The 21,359-nt window shown below is 37.3% G+C and overlaps 1 long non-coding RNA gene across 1 annotated transcript; it reads left to right on the forward strand.

Moving 5' to 3' along the window:
* Positions 1–1,506: 1,506 nt before the first annotated feature.
* Positions 1,507–12,780, forward strand: LOC123379720. The gene is made up of 3 exons (XR_006584607.1): positions 1,507–2,441; positions 7,067–7,157; positions 12,530–12,780. It is a non-coding gene; the product is annotated as an uncharacterized LOC123379720 (long non-coding RNA).
* The last annotated feature ends 8,579 nt before the right edge of the window (positions 12,781–21,359 follow it).

Here is a 21,359-nt window from a genome sequence, read left to right on the forward strand (position 1 = left end):
CTTTGCATTAACCTGTGCACATTTGAGCTAATACATTTTGGTACTGGAATTTCACAGATCAAATTCACATAGTCATTTATTCTCTCTTCCTCCGATTTACTAATCTAACAAATGACTGGTTTGTTTTCAATCATGACACATATACATATCTGAGTTGTTTCCAATTGGGAAGAAAAATAATGTAGTTTTTCAAAATATAATATTAAGGCCCTCAACTTCTAGGATTAACAGGTAAATCTTTCTTCTTCTCCAACTCCCAGACTCTGCCCTTATAGGGACATGTTTCTGAGGGTGGGGGTGGGGGTCAGTATTCAAGTATCACCTTGAGGGTGGTGGACAACCAATCTGGAAGTGTGGTCCTCCACACCAGGTTCTCTGTTGCTGTTGCATGTTCAAAGTTTGGGGGTCTGGCATCACGGTTGGGGCATAAATCTCTAAAAAGATTCCCCTGTAGGGGCACCTGGGGTAGCTGATTTGAACATCTGACTCTTGATTTCAGCTCAGGTCATGATCCCAGGGTTGTGGGGTTGAAGCCCCTGGTGGGCTCTGTGCTGAGCATGGAACCTGTTCAAGATTCTCTCTCCCTCCCCCCCACTCATGTTCTCTGTATCTGTCTCTGTCTCTGTCTCTCTAAGATTAAAAAAAATAATACTAAAATTAAAAACAAAATTCCCTTTAAATTGCTCACTTTAAACAACTGTCTTCTGAGAGTCTGAAAATATTGAGCAATGTGCTCTCTTCCACTGCTTGTGCTACTTCCACTATTGATGTGATGGACCTTTGCTCCTTCAGATGCTATTCCTATTGTGCTCTTGGTTTTTCTGAAAATATGAATGAATTTACACTTATGCATGAAGGTTTTAGTTAGTGTTGATAATTCGGCAAGGGAGTCTTCTGTTATTTATTTATTTATTTATTTATTTATTTATTTATTTATTTATTTTAAGTAGGTTCCATGCCCAGCATGGAGCCCAACATGGGGCTTGAACTCAAGACTCTGAGATCAAGACTTGAGTTTAGATCAAGAATCAGAAGCTTAACCGACTAAGTCACTAAGATGCCCTCATTTTTAAAAAAAAATTTATGTCCTCAAAAAGCCTACTCAAGAATAAAAGTATTGACTGAGAATTCTTTTTAAATTTTTTCAATGTTTGTTTATTTATTTATTTATTTATTTATTTATTTATTTATTTATTTATTTTAAGTAGGTTCCATGCCCAGCATGGAGCCCAACATGGGGCTTGAACTCAAGACTCTGAGATCAAGACTTGAGTTTAGATCAAGAGTCAGAAGCTTAACCGACTAAGTCACTAAGATGCCCCCATTTTTAAAAAATTTTTATGTCCTCAAAAAGCCTACTCAAGAATAAAAGTATTGACTGAGAATTCTTTTTAAATTTTTTCAATGTTTATTTATTTATTTATTTATTTATTTATTTATTTATTTATTTAATTTATATATTTACAGACAGAGCGAGAGCAGGGAAAGGAGAGAGGAGAGGGAGACATGGAATCTGAAGCAGGCTCCAGGCTCTGAGCTGTCAGCACAGAGCCCGACGTCGGGTCTTGACCCACCTACCATGAGATCATGACGTGAGCCAAAGTCAAATGCTTAACCGACTGAGCCACCCTGCTGCCTCGAGAGAATTCTTTATATGTGACCAGAGAATAACACATGAGAGCCTTCATGTTTGGTGGTATAAGCTGGAAGGAGAAATGTTGCCCTCTGCCATGCTTCTGACAATCAAATAGAGAATTTTGGGAGTGTCAACATCCACATTTGAAGCTGTAGATTATCCCAGGCAGGTAGCTTAATTTCTTAAGTATAAAAGTAAATTAGACATAATCTATTGCACTACAGGAACTTAATAATTTAGTTAAATGTGTGGAAAAACAGCATAAAATGTGGTAAAAATACATATGTTGGGGGAGAGTAATGTGATAAGTAGAGCAAAATAAGTAACAAGTGAAAAAAAAACTGATACATGGGTATTATGTTTTGGAAGCACTGCTTTGAATTATGTTTCAGAAACATGGCACGGTGGCTGCTGTTAATGTGCTCCCAAGATCCTCTATATAGGGCAAGAACACCTACACTCAGCTATTGACTATTGGCTCATAATCTCCCCTTTGCAGGAGCATTGCCCTCACCTGGAATGAAACTGCCTCCCAGAGGACTTTACACCACAGCCAGACCCCATTGCCACACAGACTCGGGGATACAAAGACCACTCCCTCACTCCTACTGCCTCCTGCTGGAACCCTAGGTCTCCTCATGAGAGTATTTCTTTATCACTTCCAAAAGGGTGACCCATCTAAGGCTCTGATTTGTGAAATCCTGACCTACAATGGTGCCAAAATGATTCTTGAAAGCCGACTGTAAGAATGGAGTGGTGAAGGTGACTCACTTGTTAGCAAGATGGCAATAAATATCCCAGTAAGGTAAATAAAATATCAGGAGGGCCTGGAATGCTGTAACACTGATGCCTCAGACTGTCCCCAATTAACGAGAACAGGCCGTTGATGAAAGGGAATTCTCTAGCTGGTGTAACATTTCTAACGTTTCAGGTATAATGTATATGGTAATTATAAGGACTGTGGAATGTGATGTTTGTTGCTAAGTGTCACTGATGTATTGAAAGGAGAAAATGAGAGACCCACATCTTTGATCAACCTTGTAGGAGGGTTGGAAAGCCTCCTGGGCAGCCCTTTTAGAGACTTACTGCCCACAGCCAGACAACAGACAAAGCTGAAGATGAGACACAGAACCTAACTGTAAACCTGGGAAATCTGTAAGGAAGATGGAATTTTAGTCTAGGCAAGTATCCTAGGCCAAAAACAGAGCCTTAATGAGAAAGGAGTGGGGTCCTGAAACTTAAGATTGGGATATCTTCTAGATTGATGCACTTGAGATTCACCTCTTAGCTTTAATACTAGCCAACTCTACCTGCACCCCCACACCCCCACTAATGGAGAGGGCTCAAATGAGGCAGATGCCTTACAAAACAATGCTTGTCCTCCTTGGAATCTGCCTCCACTCCTACCCTCAGAGTCATGCATACTGAGAGACAGAAGGTTAAAATGTTTGCAGTGAAATCATTTTCCTAGTTAGAGAAATGTTTGCATAAAAATAAGCATTTGAGTTAACAGTATTTATGTTTAAAATGCAAAAATCACTATGGGAAAGCAGACCCTTATTTATTATATTTGGTATGAACCATGTTAATCAGGCCAGCATTAAGCAAAACCTGACTGCGAAAGAGCTTGGCCTACTAAGGGAGGAGATGGGTTATATGCCAAAGGAGCCACAAGATCTGGCTAACATGTATCAGCAGGAAAAAAGAAAATGTGCCCAGCAGTGTATTCTGAGAGAGCTGGATCAAAGACTAAAAGCTGAAAAATGCTGTCTTTTGGTATGAGAACATTCTCTCACAACACAGGATTAACACCCTGGCAAGGGGCTTGGAAAGTATTCCTAATATACTATTTGGTTGACTCTTATAATCTTGGAAAATTAAATGGCCCATGCTAAATAAAGTACAGAAGCTAGAAATCTGTGACAGACTGGAGTCAAGGATTTAAAAAAAAAAAGGCAAAAAGAATTGGGCATATTAGACTGGGTCCACCATAAAATATTGGAAACCCACAAAATGACTGTTTCCCAAGATGGAAAAGGTATGTGTTTATAAGGAGGACACCAGTATCACTGAGAAACTCAACTGAGGTTGTCTTCTCTCTACAGGGCTGATGGGAGGACATGCTATTACAGACACATGCTCTCTTGTATCAGTGAGATGATAGGATCCCAGCATAACAAAAGCCAGGTGGCAGCACTTCTGTGCCAGAAATAATGTGAATGTAATTACCAAAATGGGCAGGAAGGTCAGGATACCAGCCAGGGGCAGTCACCTGGCTCACCATGATCTATGGAAATGCTCATAGAACATGATGTTCCCAGGTCAGAACAAATAGGTAGCCAGCAGAAGTACTGAATATACATTTACATGTATCTATCTATCTATCTATCTATCTATCTATCTATCTATGAATCTATCATCTATCTAGATGTATATGTATATATAGATATCTATATATAGATATAAATACATATTTAAAGTAAATAAGCAGAATGCTGAAATCAGCTATCCAGTAGGAGTCAACATCCTATGTCTAATGTCTAGAATTGAGCCTGTGATCATGTGATCAGATATAGAACTCATTGACTAAAGGAGAGGTTGGGTCTCCTTAAAGAAAGACTTTATAACAAAAGGTGGATGGAAGTATATGCTATTGGTGCCCATTCCCTGGGCCAGTGTGCCCTCTCCCCAGATACTGGGAGCAGTGGGGTTTCTAAGGGCTCATAGCTGCTCCTTGTTCACAGCATTGGCTTTGGAGAAGTGGCAGCTGTCTTGCTCAGGAGACCATTTGCCCTCTGCTCCCCAACTCCTGGGGCTGTCAAAGGCTACTGACTGACAAACAGGGTACAAAGGGCTGGCCCCTTAAGTGTGTGGTACAACTGATACTCCAAAACACAGCTAGTCTCCAACAGAGACCACATCTTGATAGGTGCCCTATTTTACTTCCCTCTCATTCTTCTCCTAAAAGTGTTCCCTTGCTGAATCACTTTCACAAGTGATTTCAAAAGTCACTATATCAGTCTCTTCTTTTAGAGAAGATAATTTTAGAACCAGGTTCAAAATGAAAACCTATCTGGTGTCAGGAGAAGAGACCTGATGGAAGGTTTGTTTGTATCTTAAGAATCCCTCTGAGTGTTTGGTACACAGTTGAGGGACAGCAAAAACAAACTTGGTTCTCCCAGTTGCTAGAGTGTGCAATGATAACTCCTCTATACACTCGTTAGTTCCATCATCTGTGAAATTGGGATGGTAATCCTGTATATAGCATAGTGTACACATTATAGGGCCTGGCTCAGAATACGTGTTCAGTGCATGGTAACTATTTGTATTATTTTTAAATAGCTATTTGACACTATTTCTTCATAAGACACACCATAAGTTTGAATATTAATAATAGTTTCAATTTTAAATGATGCTTATCTATGTGCTGGGCACTGTCTTAAAGCATTTTACATGCATTCATGTAATTTTCTCAGATACTCTATGAGATTAGTATTATTTATATTTATATTTTGCATATGAGGAAACTGAGGAATGAATGGATGTATGGCTTGCCCAAGTCCTCACAAGCTGTGAGTGGTGAAGAAGGGATGATAACCCAAAACCCTGATTAGAGAGTCCACACTCTCAGCCACTACACTTTACTGCCTCACTGTCATTAATCCTAATGATGATGAAAACAAAATTTAAGAAGTACCTAATTTGAAAGTAGGTAACATTTTAAAAAAGAAAATGTATTTTGTCTCCCTTGATACCATCATCATTTTCCTTAACACCTTTTTGTGAGTATTCAATCATTTGGGTAGACTGAATTTTCAAGAAAAAAAAATCCCAGTAAATACCTTTTATTTTTACCATTTGGTTCCTATTATGATGCAAAAGCGATTTGGATGGGAAATATGGGGCGATTATGTTTTATCAGAGGAAATGTGGAAACAGCTTGGTGCTAAATCTGCTTATAGAAGTCATTTATTTTCTATATAGAATTTGAACCTTTACAGAATCTTTCTTATTGTGAAGATTAGCTTTTCAGAACTATTTTGTGTTTTGATTTGTAGGAAATTCTTTAAATAACATAGGAAAGAAAATGTCATCTTTGATTTCTGTGTCTTTTTTTTTTTAAGTTCCTTTTCATGATAGAAACTAGAAAGTTGATGGTTTAAATTTTATAACTCACAATACATTTGTGGTCAATTTCATATAATCCACACATTTTCCTAGTTCTACGTAAAGTATACTTATTGAAGGCATAATTGTAATAATAGCTTAGTGTGTGCCTGCCATTATGCTAAGCAGCTAGCCTAACCCTCAGTTTACAATGAGGAAACTGGGCTCTGAGGATGCAGGAGACAGTCAAGACATTCTGAGGGGCAGCACAGAAACTCCACACAGGGACTAGAAGACATCAAAGCCCATTCTCATTGTAATCAATATGCATGCCATTTCCCTGAAGGGACAAGTCAGAATCATTTGATTTGGGGGAAATGTAAGACATGCAGGAGACATATGGAGAATTTATGAGTAGGAGAGGAAATATGTTCTGTGGTAATTATCTTATGCTGATTGACAGGACTAAAAGAATTCAGATAAATGCTTGTGATATGTGAGCAAATTCCTTTCCAGTGATTCATTATTATAGGAGGCAACTTTATTTATGTATGTATGTATGTATGTATTTATTTATTTATTTATTTTCATGTTTATTTATATTTGAGGGAGAGAGAGAGACAGTGCTCAAGTGGGAGAGGGGCAGAGAGAAATGGAGACAGAATCCGAAGCAGGCTCTAGGCTCTGAGCTGTCAGCACAGAGCCTGACACAGGCTCAAACCCATTAGCCATGAGATCATGACCTGAGCCAAAGTCTGGTGTTCAACTACCTGAGCCACCCAGGTGCCCCTATAGGAGGCTTTAAAAGCCCACACATATAGTCAATTCAATTAAGAAAAATCAATCGGACTGTTATTGTGTAGATTTAGAAGAAGGACTAAAGGCAGTGTGCAGAAGAATATTGCATGGAATCAGAAAGACTTGGATTTAAATTGTGACCTTTTACCTCGTGATACTTCCTAACCTACTTGTGCCTGTTCTTCCTCTTCTGTAAAATGAGGATAATATTGCCTACTACCTGTGGTTGTGGAGAGTAAGATCATGCATCAGGCACATGATAATCTTTGCCACCATCATTAGCCAGATTTTTATATCGATTTTATGACTGTACTACAAGAGTTCAGTATTTTCTTTTTCTGTGCTAATGATAATGACATTATCCAGTCATTATGATCACCAAAGTAAGTAGGTTAAAACGACTACTTAAAATAGACTTTGTTACTTTAGTGCCTAGGAAGGTATTTGCATTAGTTTCCTAGTGTTGCTGTACAAATTACCACAAACTAGGTCGTTTAATACAGCTGAAATTTTATTCTCTTATAGATCTGGAGGCCAGAAGTCTGAAACTGAGGTCTTGGCAAAATTATGCTCTCTCCAAGGACTCTCGAGGAGGATCCTTCCTTGCCCCTTCCAGGTACTGGTGTCTCCAGGCATTCCTTGGCTTGTAAATGCATCCCTCCAATCTCACATGCCTGTCTTCTTCTATACCTATGTCCAAATTTCCCTCTTCTTATAAGACATTAGTCACATTGGATTAACCACCTTCAGTATGACATCATATTAACTAATTACATCTGCAATGATCCTATTTCCATATAAGTTTACATGCACAGGTACGGGGGTTAAGAATTCATCATTTCTTTTAGGTGAACACCATTCAACCTTTACTAATACTCAAGAAAAAGAGTGATTTTAAAAATCGTCAAGTTAAGAATTCTATTTCAATGAATCTAGCATTCTCCCTAGTCATACCAATCCTTGAATCCACCTAACATGAAATCAGTCTCACTTCTCCTTCACTTCAGACTCCCTTGGTCTTACCATTATGGCTATGGGCTTCTCTCAGACCACATGTTCTTCTGATAGCTACCTTGCATCACACATTCTCTGGATGATCCCTTTGTTTGGCATGTTCTAGGATATTTTTGTCCAAATTATTCATTCGGTGGTATGAATTACTAATGCAGTCATAGTGTTGTGTCATTTGCCAATGTCTCAGGATAGGTTATTTATGGATAGATTTTTATTCATCATCAAAATAGTCATTTACAGAACCTCAGATGATACAAAAATTGACTAATTTTCTGAAAATCACATGCAGACTATAGGGGATGTTATTGGTAAAAATAAAGCTCAGTAAATCATAATATTGCCACAAAGCAGTGTCTGTGCCTATAAAATTTCCTGCTGTCCTTCATTCTTTGATATTATTTTCTTATTCGCTGTTTGTATATGTTGTGGAATAGATGTACATATATTTATGGCTTCTATAAATTTTCTGTATTTATGTAACTTTAGTACAGACTGCTGAACAGTAGCACAGATAATATTTTTTTTATACTAAAACAAATTTTAAAACTAATTCTGGGGTAATTGAGATTATTGTCTCAAGTAAATAAACTATTTAGGGAAAACAATTTTTATTTTCTTATGTTCAAAGTATTTTTTTTGTTTGTTTTTCAAGTATTTTTAGTGCCATGTAAGCATTTAAAAAAAAATAAGTTCATCCAACAGATATTTGCACATGCACCATGGCAAGCATTTGAGTTAAATACATAAATACAAATACATAAATAAGTGTCTCGACCCCAAGGAGATTAGATTCTAAGAGGGCAAAATATGATGATGTAAACTACAAGCAACAATATATTAGAAGACATAATGAAACTGATGCTATATAGAGATATAGGTACTGTAAATTAACCAGGCAGTTTCAAGAAGAAGGAAACTTTGAGACTATTTGCAGGATGAATGGAATTTCCTCCTTCCTACTTCAGGGGGAAGTGCCAGCATGAAGTCAAATATTCATTAAATTTATCAAATATCTATGAAATGGATTTTATGGGCAATAATCTTTCCTTAGTGTTAAGTTAGCTAATGAAATGAATTAGAAAAAGAACTTGCTCTTAATGAGCATTTAATCTTTACAAATATGAAACTATTCAGCTGAAATAATTATAACTAAGGAAATAATCTTTTAGGGACTGTATATCCAGTTTGGACCAAAAAAAATTGAATTCAACAAATGGTAGTGCAATTTTCTACTTCATTTGCCTATTGTATTGCAACTTAGGTAGGACATTTTATTATTATTATTATTATTATTATTATTATTATTATTATTTTAGAGAGAGAGAATATATGCAATAAGGGAGAGGGGCAAAGGGAGAGGGAGAGAGAGAACCCCTAGCAGGCTCAATGCTCAGCATGGAGCCGAACATGGCGCTTGATCCCACAACCTTGAGATCACAACCTGAGCTGAAATCAAGAATTGGGTTCTCAACCACTGAGCTACCCAGGCACCCCTAGATAGGATATTTTATAATGGAAATTATTTGTTTTGACTTGTAGTGATGCTAAACAATGATGTTGTATTACTGCCAAATAGATTGCTTTATCTCTGTTTGTGGTTGAATTTATGTTCTTAAACATGGGAGGGACCCTGTGGTATGTTTAACTTTTGTGGTTTTTCTCTTTCTCCATTTTTTTAAGACTCAGCTAAGCCGTTGTTCCCCAATCCTACTGTCCAGTTAATTTTTATCTGTAAATCACTTTGTTCACAAATCTGTATTATTTGATACTTTTTGCTCTATTTATTTATATATCTGTCCTTATCAGATGGTGATTTGTTATAGCATATACATTTCGTTTCATTTGATAAGAATACTTTCCAAACAGTAAAATTATGACTCTCATACAAGTAAAAAACAAATATGCATCTGGGTGCCTGGGTAGCTGTCAATTAAGCGTCTGACTTCAGCTCAGGTCACCATCTCACAGTTTGTGAGTTTGAGCCTTGCATCTGGGCTCTGCGCTGGCAGCACGGGAGCTTGCTTGGGATGCTCTCTCTCTCTCCCTCTCTCTCTCTGCCCCTCCCCCACTTGTGCTCGTGCTCTCTCTCTCTCTTTCTCTCTCTCAAAATAAATAAGCTTAAAAAATAGATAAACATGTATCAAATGTTTTTTTTTTAACTCATTAGTTTAATGAGGGGACAAGTAAAAGCTAAAACTGGTTCAAAGGAGACTCGAAAAACAATATTCATATAGACCATTGGGAATATGACAATGAATTTGCTAATAGATAAAAAACTAGTCACTATCTTTGGGTTGGAAATTAATCTCCATGGGCCAAATCTTATCTTTATGGACAAGAGTTATATCTATTACTATCAGTTTTTTACAATTTACAGAATTGTAAGACCTCCATGCAAGAGAAGCCTCAAGACTTCTATGGAATCAGATAACCCGAGAAGGGTCTGCCAGAAAATGCTCTGCTTTCTATTTAATCTCTTTGCACCTTTCAAAGGTTTCAAAGGTTTTTGCAATGATGCACATACCCCCTTGTGCAGTAGCCAACTGATAATTTCATTGTTGAATAAATGTATTATGCTTGTTTAGCCTCTTTCCTAATCAGGTAATGAGAATTCTACCTAAGGCAGCTATAATGTAGTAAAAAAAAGCCTTTGAACTGGTGCAAAAAGAGGTGGAAATCTGGCTGGAAGTCCCGGCTCTGTCATTATGTATTTATGTGATACCAGGAAAATCTTACCTTCTTTGAGCTATATTCATTTTGTCTATAAAGTAAGGATGAGAAAAATGAATTCTGAAAACTTACTTTAAGAATGTAAGATTAAAAATGTGAAAATGTCTAAATTGTAAAGTACTATCTGCAAGTGAATTGCTGTTTTTATGTTATTTACTACCAGGGTTTCTCTGTGGATGTACATTGCTTCTATTTTTTTTTTCTTTTTTTTTTATCCACTAGTGTGCTATTAACTAGATTGCTGTGAGAATGATCCCTCTCTGGGTGAAAAATCTTAACAAATGCGTCTGCATTTAACTGTATTTTTAACTTCATAATAATCCGAGAGTAACTATTTGCTCTTTTGGAAGTTTATCCAACCTAAACACGTGAATTAAAGCTTTAGAGATGTATCTTCCTCTTTACAGAAGATTTCATGCTATGAACAATACTTTTAAAGATATCTAGGCTTCCAGCTCAGTTTGCACTCTAATTAGGGAGTGCTGGGATATGATTTTCATTGTGATCTACTTTGGAAACTATTTTAGTGAAAAGAATAATTTTCATACATTTATTCTTTATGCCAAGTTTAATGGAGGTCTTCACACAGCAATCATTTTGTTTTAAGAAGGAACTCGATTTTTGATCTGTTGTATACCTGCTGGTATCTGTGAAATGCTGTTTTCTCTGGTGTCCTAGTTTTATTTTTTGGCTAGTTACTAATGTGAAAGGTGTGGAGCTGATAATGTTTTAGAGATTTTAAATAAAAATTTAAAGGCTCTTGATGCAGAATATCCATGCTGGATCTGGACAAGATAGTTTTGAAGGCTTTTATCTACAAGAATCCTTTTATGGTGAGGTGATGAGTTGGAAAAAGGAAGATGATATGAAAAGAATTCAAAAGAAGATAAAACAGAAAAAATGCTGGTGAATAGCAAACACTAAATGCCTGCTTGATTAGTTCATGCATTTATTTTTAGGTCATTATATTTTAATGCCATGGATCTCTGGCTTTTCTCTTCTTGTCTTTTCCCTCATTTGTGTACTGATATCTATGCTGTTTCTCATCGTTGACAAAAAAAAGGGGGGAACAGGGGTCTTAAGAAGTGGAAATTTAATTTGATTGATGAGAGAGAATATCATCATAAATATTATTCCATGAGGGGCACCTGGGTGGCTCAGTCGGTTAAGCATCTGACTCTTGGTTTCTGTTCATAGGCTGGTTTGATCTCACCGTTTCATGACATCAAACCCCACACTGGCTCTGTGCTGGTGGTATGGAGCCTGCTTGGGATTCTCTCTCTCCTCCTGTCTCTGCCTCTTCCCCACTCATGCTGTCTCTGTCTCTCTCAAAATAAATGAATAAAATTATATATATATATATATATATATATATATATATATATATATATATTCTATGAAAGTGTTACAACAGAGAGAAGTGATAAAAAGTCAGTGAGAAATTTAGTCACTCTCTATTCTTTCCTCTGTGGATCCGCAGTGATGTGCAATGAAAAGAAGGCTTAACTTTACCTCATGTTAGCTTAGCCCTGAGACCAATGCCTAAACTGAGTTATACTAGTAAAGTAAAGGCTCAAAAAACTGACTCTAGTAGCATGTAGCACACAATTTTCCCTTTTGGCTTCTATTTTTAGCAGATTCTCCAAAAGCCAATTCAGTAGGTGTGAAGTACCCTCACATACTGAAGTGAAAATTTAAGGTTATCTATGAAGGATGTTTAAATAAATTTTGAAACCAAGTTCTGCCACTTGAGGTTTATCACTCACCATCTGTCATAAAGGAGATGGTGTGGAATGCATTTGTGTGGTAAAGCTGTTGCGAAGATCTATTAAGAGAGTATAGGAAGTGTTCTGGGTGGTCCCCCTTTCCTTGAAGAAGGACAAGCTGGTGGAGCAAGGAAGTCAAGAGAAGCTTTGACATCAGCTAACACTCAGAAAATGTCATCAACATGTACTGGTATGCACGTGCAAAATGGCATGTGAGCTAAGGCACTACATTTGGAGCAATCATTAATTCATTATATTTTTGCGATGATTAGTTTTTTTTGCCAAAAAGTAATTAAATAAATTCTCCTTTTTGGATTGTGTTTCTAATGGCCATGCAGGACAATACTTTTCAGCAAATAAAAATTAGTGATAAAGTTTTGTAAGTAGTTAAAAACTTATTTGAAATGTCTAGTCTATGATAAAGATTCAGTAAATATTTGTCGATTTATAAACAACATTTATCAATGTTGCAATTTAGATAGAATTGGCAAACTGATTGGATGGCCCAAGAAAGCCTATTTTCAAGGGATTAAGGAGCATCTCATGGAGGAATTTGTCCTAAGGGATGAAGGAGCCAGGGATGAAGATCGTAACTTTATAACACAATCGAAGTCCTCAGACAAAGTCCTCAGAAGCATGTTGGCTGCTATTAGAGTTCATGTAAGTTATTTTGGACCTATATCTGAATCCCGAGGAGGAAAGGGAATGTAAATAAAAACTTAAAAATAGGTTTTACTTGGTTCTGAAATGCATCAGGGGCCCTCTAAAGACTATAAACCAAAGGGAATCATATTCTTCTCAACACCACTTATCTCTCTCCTGTCCTTGCTCTGAGATGAGATGGACCAACAGGAAGCTTTAGCACTCTAAAGGAGAGATACGCTGCTGAATAGCTAGACTGATGATAGCACTCATGGATGAGCATCCACGCCCCTGGAAACTCCATTAGGGAGAAAACAGGAATGTGCTTGGTGCCTTGCACGATGTTTGGAGACACTGGAACATTCCATCTAAGAGGTGCAAATTTGGGTATCAGCATGGCTTGAAGGATTTCTGGGGACTTGGAAGAGAACCAGAGACAGCAGGTGAAAGAACTTGCTTAATGTGGACACCTAGTTTAAAGTGGACTTATACATACGGCATAGACAGGTGAGGAATGAAAAAACGCTATTTACCGAGAATAAGCTAATTTATTTAGAATTACGATATTTTCCCCCCAAATCTCTCAAAGATATGTAGAGGTCACTGCATTTGAGTTGACCATAGGAGAATTTATTTTAACAGCCTGAAAGTGAATAAATTAGTCATTTTGTAAGTGCCATTTTTCTACAATATTTGCATGCTCAAAATTTCATTCTATTACAATTTCTTGTTCCACAAAAGAGGATTTATAAGGCAATAAAGGCCTGAAAATGCAATCTACCCCAGCCTAATATGCCACTAGTTTTTTTTTAAAAAGAAAAAAGGAAAAGGCTAAAGCAAGCACCTGTGGCTCTATGCCCAAACGTTTTATGTCCTTGAATAAAGCTGTTGGAGATCAACACCTGCATGTTTTCCAACATGATCTCATTTTATAATGGGCATGCGGTGAGTATGCTGTGGTTCCAGGTGTCATTGTCTTTCCACTGTCTGGCATTCAGAAATGTATCATTTGCGTGACAAATGATTGTACCGGTTTTGGCCGGGAAGGGCCATTCTGCTGTGGGAAGATATGCAGAAAGGGACCTGCAGGTGAGGCCAGTTTAACATAACTCTTATCTGCTTGACTGGCTGCTTTTGGACTTCTGCGTGTCTGTGGGGTGGAGGCCCTGAACATGTTGGTTCATACTGCAGCTGCGGCAATAAACGGTAAGCTAAGAAGTTCCTGTTACTCTCGGAGTTAAATCCACTTTTATGTTACTCATCTAGCAGCCATTTCTGCTACATAAACGGAACAGACTATTTGTGGAAAATCTCAAAGTGGGTCAGTGATGACACATCTTAATATTCCTCTAGTTCTTTTGAAGTATTCATGAAAATTGAAATACAGCCCCCCACGGAACTGCTCAAGCTTTGCACATCTATAATCCATCTGTAATACTTTCCTTTCTGCACTGCACGCTGGAAGGATAAAACAGTAAAACCAAAACCAAAACCAAAACCCCCTGTATCGAAATTCATCAGATAGACTCTCCTCCCTCTCCCACTTCCCTACTATTATTTGGCTTCAATGTAAACACAGAAAACAAAAATTGTGTAGAAAATATGCAGATACACTCTTGATCTTTATGTGTAAACAGAAGTGAGGGAGGAGCTGTTTGTAAGTGGTCTTTTGTATGTGAGTAGATGGGCGAGAAAAAGGCCCAGCAAAATGGATGGGCACGTATATGGGTGAAAGATGGAACAAAGCCACATTTGAAATCATAAGAAAAGAAAAGAAACATCAAGTTAAAATGCTAGAGAGATGAGGGGGGCTTGGGTGGCTTATTCAGTCAAGCATCTGACTTAAGCTTACATCATGATCTCACAGCTCCTAAGTTCGAGCCCCATGTCAGGTTCTATGCTGACAGCTCAGAACCTGGAGCCTGCTTCAGATTCTCTGTCTCCCTTTCTCACTGCTGGTCCCCCACTCACGCTCTGTCTCTGTCTCTCAAAAGTAAATAAACATTAACAATAATTTTTAAAAATGCTAGAGAGATGATAGCATTTGTAATCCTCATATACTAAGTAAATTTTATTAAACTCTGACCCAGCACAGGCTGCTCTACTGGGTGCTAGAGGTAAATTTCCTGTGCCTCAAGAGTTTATAAATGTCTTGGGGAAAGAAAAGGTCTCTCTCTATATGAAACAGATGACAACTATGATATTATTGTTATCAAAACAAAAGAGATTCTAGAATGCTCACAAAACAGGTTATATGCCTTCAAGAATTTATCTATGTTCAAATTTAACTTAATGGCCCCAAATCTGTCTTTTCAGTTTCAAATATCCAACTGCGTACTGAACATCTCCATCTGGATGTTTTAAGGGCATGTAATATTCAACATGTTGAAGAAATAATTATAATAATTATCTTCTAATGAAACCAGCTCTGTTTCAATGTCTCTTATCACACTGATCCTGCCATGCATTTGGTTGCAAAAAAAAATCCTGATTTTATTTTTTATTTTATTTTAATCTTTATTTATTTTTGAGAGGCAGAGAGAGCACAAGAAGGGGAGGGGCAGAGAGAGAGGGAGACACAGAATCTGAAGCAGGCTTCAGACTCTGAGGCGTCAGCACAGAGCCAGACATGGGGCTTGAACTCACAAACCATGAGATCATGACCTGAGCCAAAGTCAGACACTAAACCTACTGAGCCATCCAAGTGCTCCCAATATCCTGCTTCTTTGAATGGGCTATAACATTTCTTTTTTCCTCAGTCACATATAGAATTCACTACAGTTCATGAATCTTCTGTTAAATATTTTAAATTGGAGCATGTCTCCTTCAGTACCGCCACTCTATTCCAAGCTACCACCTGTCATTTAGATTCCTCCATTGGCCTAGAAACTGATCTCTCCCCATCCTTTTTGGACTCTTCCCCATTCATTCTCCCTATTGCAGATGGGGCAATTTTTTTCAAAGTGTAATTCATGTTATCTCTCTATTTTTTGAGAGAGAGAGAAAGAGAGTGGGGGAGAAAGAGAGGGAGGAGCATAAGTGGGAAAGGGGCAGAGAGAGAGAGAGAGAGAGTGAGAGAAAGAATCCCAAGCAGGCTCCATGCTGTCAATGCAGAGCCTGACCCAGGGCTCTACATGCCCTGAGCCTAAACCAAGAGTCAGATGCTCAACTGACTGAGCCATCCTGGCACCCTTGAAGGAAGTCCTTTAATGTCCGCCATGCTCATAGGATACAGATCCAACTCCTTACTAAAGCAGATCCATTGATTTCTCTTAGGAGCAAGTGGCAGAAAATGTAGCTCAAACTGGCTTCAGCAAACAGGATTTTTCAATGACATGTATTAAAAGCCTAGGAAAGTAGCTTACTTCAGGCACAACCTGAAGCCCTTGTTCTACTTCCTCCCTCCAGGAGAGTCCAGAGGAGTCTTGGGCTCTCAGCAACCCTCATTTGATGCTAATAACAAATAATCATTTGTCATTTTAAGCCTTTAATATTTTGAGGGTTCCCCTCCCCCCAGATTAACCGAGAGAAAACTGAATATAGAATTTGATATCACTGAGGTGCTGGCAAAACAAAATACCAAAGTATATGGCACTGGCTATAGGGGTAGAGGGAAGGCAGAGGGAAGGAACTATTATAAGGGGCTGAAAAGGGGAGACCACAACATTCTGTTGTGAAATATTTGATAAAATCACCACTTAGAAGGCAGAACATGTACCTCTAAGCTTTAGGTAAAAAGGTTTTGAGCAAAATAATGGCAGCCTGGGTTGGATCATTATTCGCTCCATTTAGAAAGAAATGAGCTCAGAAAGGGAAAAAAAAAATGTTTCCAAGGGAGAATACAGAAACTTAGAGACTTGCAGAGTTGAAAATGCATTTATTCTTCATCTCCAGTTGGTACATAATTCTCAAATTAAGATCAAACCTAAAGATAGAAACGAAATCAAGGGTGTGGTCATAGAAACATAACCTTGGGACAAAGACTACGTCAAAGGCATAAATGTCAAAACCTTCCTTAAGTCTGATTTTATTAAGTGGCCCTCAAAATCCTTTCGTTTGGACAAAATATCTTAATGATAACAATGCACTGTTTTGGTCTTGTGGAAGCCTGATGAACTCAAAGAACCTAAATTAAGTGTAGAGAGAGAGTGAGAGAGATGTATCTCAGAAAGAGTTAAGAGTTTGGCTCAAAAAGAGCTGACTAGAATCAGAGAGACAGGAACTAGCAAACTTTTAGAGAGAGCTGTGCTGCCAATGTGCCATGTATCTTGAATAAAAAGACTGTAAACTTTCCAGATGTAAAATTTCCCTTTGTCCCTTAAATCTCTATAGGTAGGAAAATTTGTTCAATGACAAGGAGGGCCTACCCCAATGTCTTCTTTAGCTATGGCCAAAGAGAATATCCCCAAAGACAGCCAAATGCCTTAAAGCGCAATGGACAGAGTGGTCAACTCTATAGGACAGAACTGGGACCTAATCAAGAAGCATTTCTTAGGTTAGGGAGGACCTCACATTTGCCTAGTGGGATTTGAGAATTTCTAAGAACCAGTGATGACTGCAAATATTTTTCCTGTTTTTATGTAAATATTCACTGTTATTACCCTGTCCTTGTTTCCTCACTGTATTTTGGGTATGTAGGGGAACAGATAACTTGTCTTTTTCTTTGAGAGTTCTTCACTTCTTGAGAAGTTTCCAAAGCATCTAATTTAGATCACAAGGTCTTGGGATTTGAGCATTTTTTTTTAATGTTTATTTATTATTGAGAGACAGAGAGACACAGAATGTGAGCAGGGGAGGGGCAGAGAGAGGGGGAGACACAGAATCTGAAGTAGGCTCCAGGCTCTGATCTGTCAGCACAGAGCCCAATGCGGGACTCGAACTCACCAACCATGAGATCATGACCTGAGCCAAAGTCGGTTGCTTAACCAAATGAGCCACCTAGGTGCCCCATATTTTTACTTCTAGAAAATACATTTGAGTGCTTTGGGGAAGGAATGAATATACTTTGCCTGCTATATGGAAATAAATACTATGGTAGATTGTATTATTGGTTCATTATTGGTTCATTATCATTCATTTCCTCCACACATTGGCCATGCTTTCTGGTGCCACTCACTTTGGGTTTGGCTATGTGGCATGCTTTTGCCAATTTGATATGAATATTTGTGACTTTTGACACATCTGGACACACGATTAGCTACAACTGAAGGACTTGACTGGGGTGCTCCCCATGAGCACTTTTCCCAGATAGAAGCTCTTCCCTCAGTTTGCACTATGGATTGAGAAGGCATATGAGGCCGAGTTTAGATCATCCAAAAACAAAGCCCAGCAGAATCACAACGGAGCAGCAAACTTCAGGTAATGTATGAGAAATGAACAGTTGTTAAAAACTGATATTAAAGAAAAAAAAAAGTTCTAATGCTGTATAACCCAGAAAATAAAGATTTCAAATATTTTAAGCTTTAATAAAATGAGAAAATTGTTATAAATATAATGCTAAATAATAACAGCAGGGTGCAAATTTGTGTGTATAGAATGATCCCAATTATATAAAAAAGTATTTGTAGAGTTATATGTATTAATTACATGAGGGAAAAAAACCTAAAATGAACACCAGAATGTAAAATATTGGTTATTTTTAAATAATAGATTTAAGAGATTTGGGGCTCTGTACTCAGAAGATCTAGATTCAATTCTCTGCTCAGCCATTTGCTAGCCACGTGATTTTGAAGTTGGCAATTTAACTTGTCTTCCTTTAATTTTATCTGTATCTACCTCACTAGGGTACTGAGATTAGGTAAGATATGAATGTGTAGGTATTATTATGTGTCAATAAATTAGCACAGTCCTTCAGAGTAAGCTGTATATAAAAGTTAGCTATTATTATGATTGATATTTTGATATTGTTATTATAATTTCCCATATTTTCCATTTTTTTATATTTGGCATGTGTTACTTTAGTTAGAAAAAAAGTCAATATTATAAAGATAGAAAAATTAAACTGTCACTTTCTAATATCAAAACATCATAAAATTCTAACTAGCTTCTTGATGATAAGAAATGACACCTGGTCAAAAGGAAAAGTGAGCAGCTACCAGACAGCTACAGAGCAGAAGGAGCATGCTGGAGCTATTTTGATTAACAGTATATGGTCATTAGAGGAGCTGACTGATTAATCTCCATGTATTGTAAAGAATAAGTTGAAAGTGACCTAGAAATGAGAAAAAGGAGAGAGGAGTCACTGTAAAAGATACGTCTATCTGGAAACTTAAGAATATTCTTTGTACCCAGTGGGATGCAGTTTGGTGAAGTCCTGACTGATGTGCTAGGAAAAATAGCTCATAAAGCCTCGATGCCTGCAGAGAGGGAACAAGCTGAAATGTAAGCTTTTACACCCCTTTAATGGGAAACAACCCAGAGAATGACTTTTTGGCAGAGTTAGAGAATCTCTCAAGTATAGATACTTACAAGGTCTCGAAGATCAAAAGGGTCTTCTGAAGTCAAAGCGACCAGAAACTTGCGGGATCAGTGGTGAATAAAAGAGACCCAGGCTGTTTTTATAAGAACTAGAAGCATAAATATAAGTTATAAGAATGCTTTGAACCTAAAGATTGTGGAAGAGAAATAGACATTAATCTTCATAGATTATTTTCATAATGCAGTATATTCAAGAACAGGAAACATGTTTTTATTGATGGCCATATATACCAGGCATGGTGAAAAGAATGCTAAGTGAAGAGTCATCAAACCACTTAATGCAGCTTCTAAATAGCACCATGACTTTGTCTGTGATGTTTACCATCTTGAGGTTTCAGATGCTTCATTTATATAAAATTATGACTACAGTACATGATCTTTTAAGTCCCTTGTCTTTCTAACCTTCTCATATTCTTCAATTTCTTCACATCTTGATACAGAGGCATATTTCATTTAACATTAATATATATCTAGAGATAACTGATGTCTAAAAATAGGTACTTTTGAAATGGAAGTATAATGTTAATCAGAGCTTACACATTATGTGACTGTAACTCAGTGAATTTTCACAAGTGCTCATCATACAACCATCAGTCAGATCAAGAAACAGATTACCAGCCACCCAGATGGTTCCTCTTGTCTCCTTTCAGTCACTACCCTTTCCCAAGGGCAGCCACCATCTTGTGTCACAGCAGCAGAAAATATTTTTGCCTGTTGTAGAACTTTATAAACATGAAATCATACACCATGTCTTCTTTTCTGTTTGGCTTCCTTCACTCAATATTACAGCCATCACATTTTAACAAGGATATTTAAAACAACACATAGGTAATATTTTAGTTGTGATGACACAGATGGATAGAGGATGCTTAGGTCCATTGTTAAATATATAATCTAAAAGGTATCATCTTGTGGTAATTACTTTCCCACATTTATAGGAATTAACCTCAAGTGAAATAAAAATTAAGCTAAACTTCAGCTTAATGAAAATTAAGCTGAAATTTAGTTGGACCAAACAACTTAGTCCATTCTCCCAGTTTTCTTTTTTCTTTTCTTTTCTTTTCTTTTCTTTTCTTTTCTTTTCTTTTCTTTTCTTTTCTCTTCTCTTCTCTTCTCTTCTTTTCTTTTTTTCTTTTCTCTTCTCTTTTCTCTTCTTACTTTTTTTTAGAAAAACAAAAATGATTTTTAAAAAATTTTTTAGCATTTATTTATTTTTGAGAGACAGAGACAGAGCATGAGCAGGGGAGGGGCATAGAGAGAGGGAGACACAGAATCCAAAGCAGGTTCCAGGCTCTGAGCTGTCAGCACAGAGCCCAATGCAGGGCTCAAACCCATGAACCGTGAGATCATGACCTGAGCTGAATTTGGACACTTAACCGAGCCAGCCACACAAGCACCCCCCAAAAAGGATTATTTTTTAATTACAAGGGAAACATTTAGAGATATATGCTTAGTATTCATTCTATATGTGATTTTTAAGAAACATGACATTTACAATAATTCAAGTACATATTAGTCTTGCAACCCTATATACATCTTCATATTTATTTTTATGAAAAAGAAAACACTTGCATGCGAGTTATTAGTTGCGATAAAGGCTGACATTAATGGATCATATTTAAACTTTGAAAATTCATGTAGGATAATGGAAAGGTTTTTTTTTTTTTCCATCATAGTAAGTGTAGTCTTTTATCCTCATCACCTGTTTCACTCATCCCTCCACCCACCTTTCCTATGGCTATCATCAATTTGTTCTCAATAATTAAGAGTCTGTTTCTTGGTTTGTTTCTCTCCCTTTCTCTCTTTTCCTTTGCTCATTTGTTTTGTTTCCTAAATTTTACATATGAATGAATGAGATCATATGGTATTTGTCTCTCTCTGACTTATTTCACTTAGCATTATACTCCCTAGCTTTTTGCTGCAAATGGCAAGATTTCATTCTTTTTCAACTTAAAAAAATTATTCTTATTTATTTTGAGAAAGAGATAGAGAGCAAGCAGGGGAGGAGCAGAGAGAGAGGGAGACAGAATCTCAAGCAGGCTCTGCACTGTCAGTGCAGAGTCTAATACGGCGCTCAAACTCGCGGACCATGAGATCATGACCTGAGCTGAAGTCAAGAGATGAATGTTTAACCAATTGAGACACTCAGGTGCCCCAAGATTTCATTCTTTTTATGGTTGAATAATATT

Source organism: Felis catus, chromosome C1, assembly GCF_018350175.1.
Source record: "Felis catus isolate Fca126 chromosome C1, F.catus_Fca126_mat1.0, whole genome shotgun sequence".
Classification (NCBI taxonomy): Eukaryota; Metazoa; Chordata; class Mammalia; order Carnivora; family Felidae; genus Felis; species Felis catus.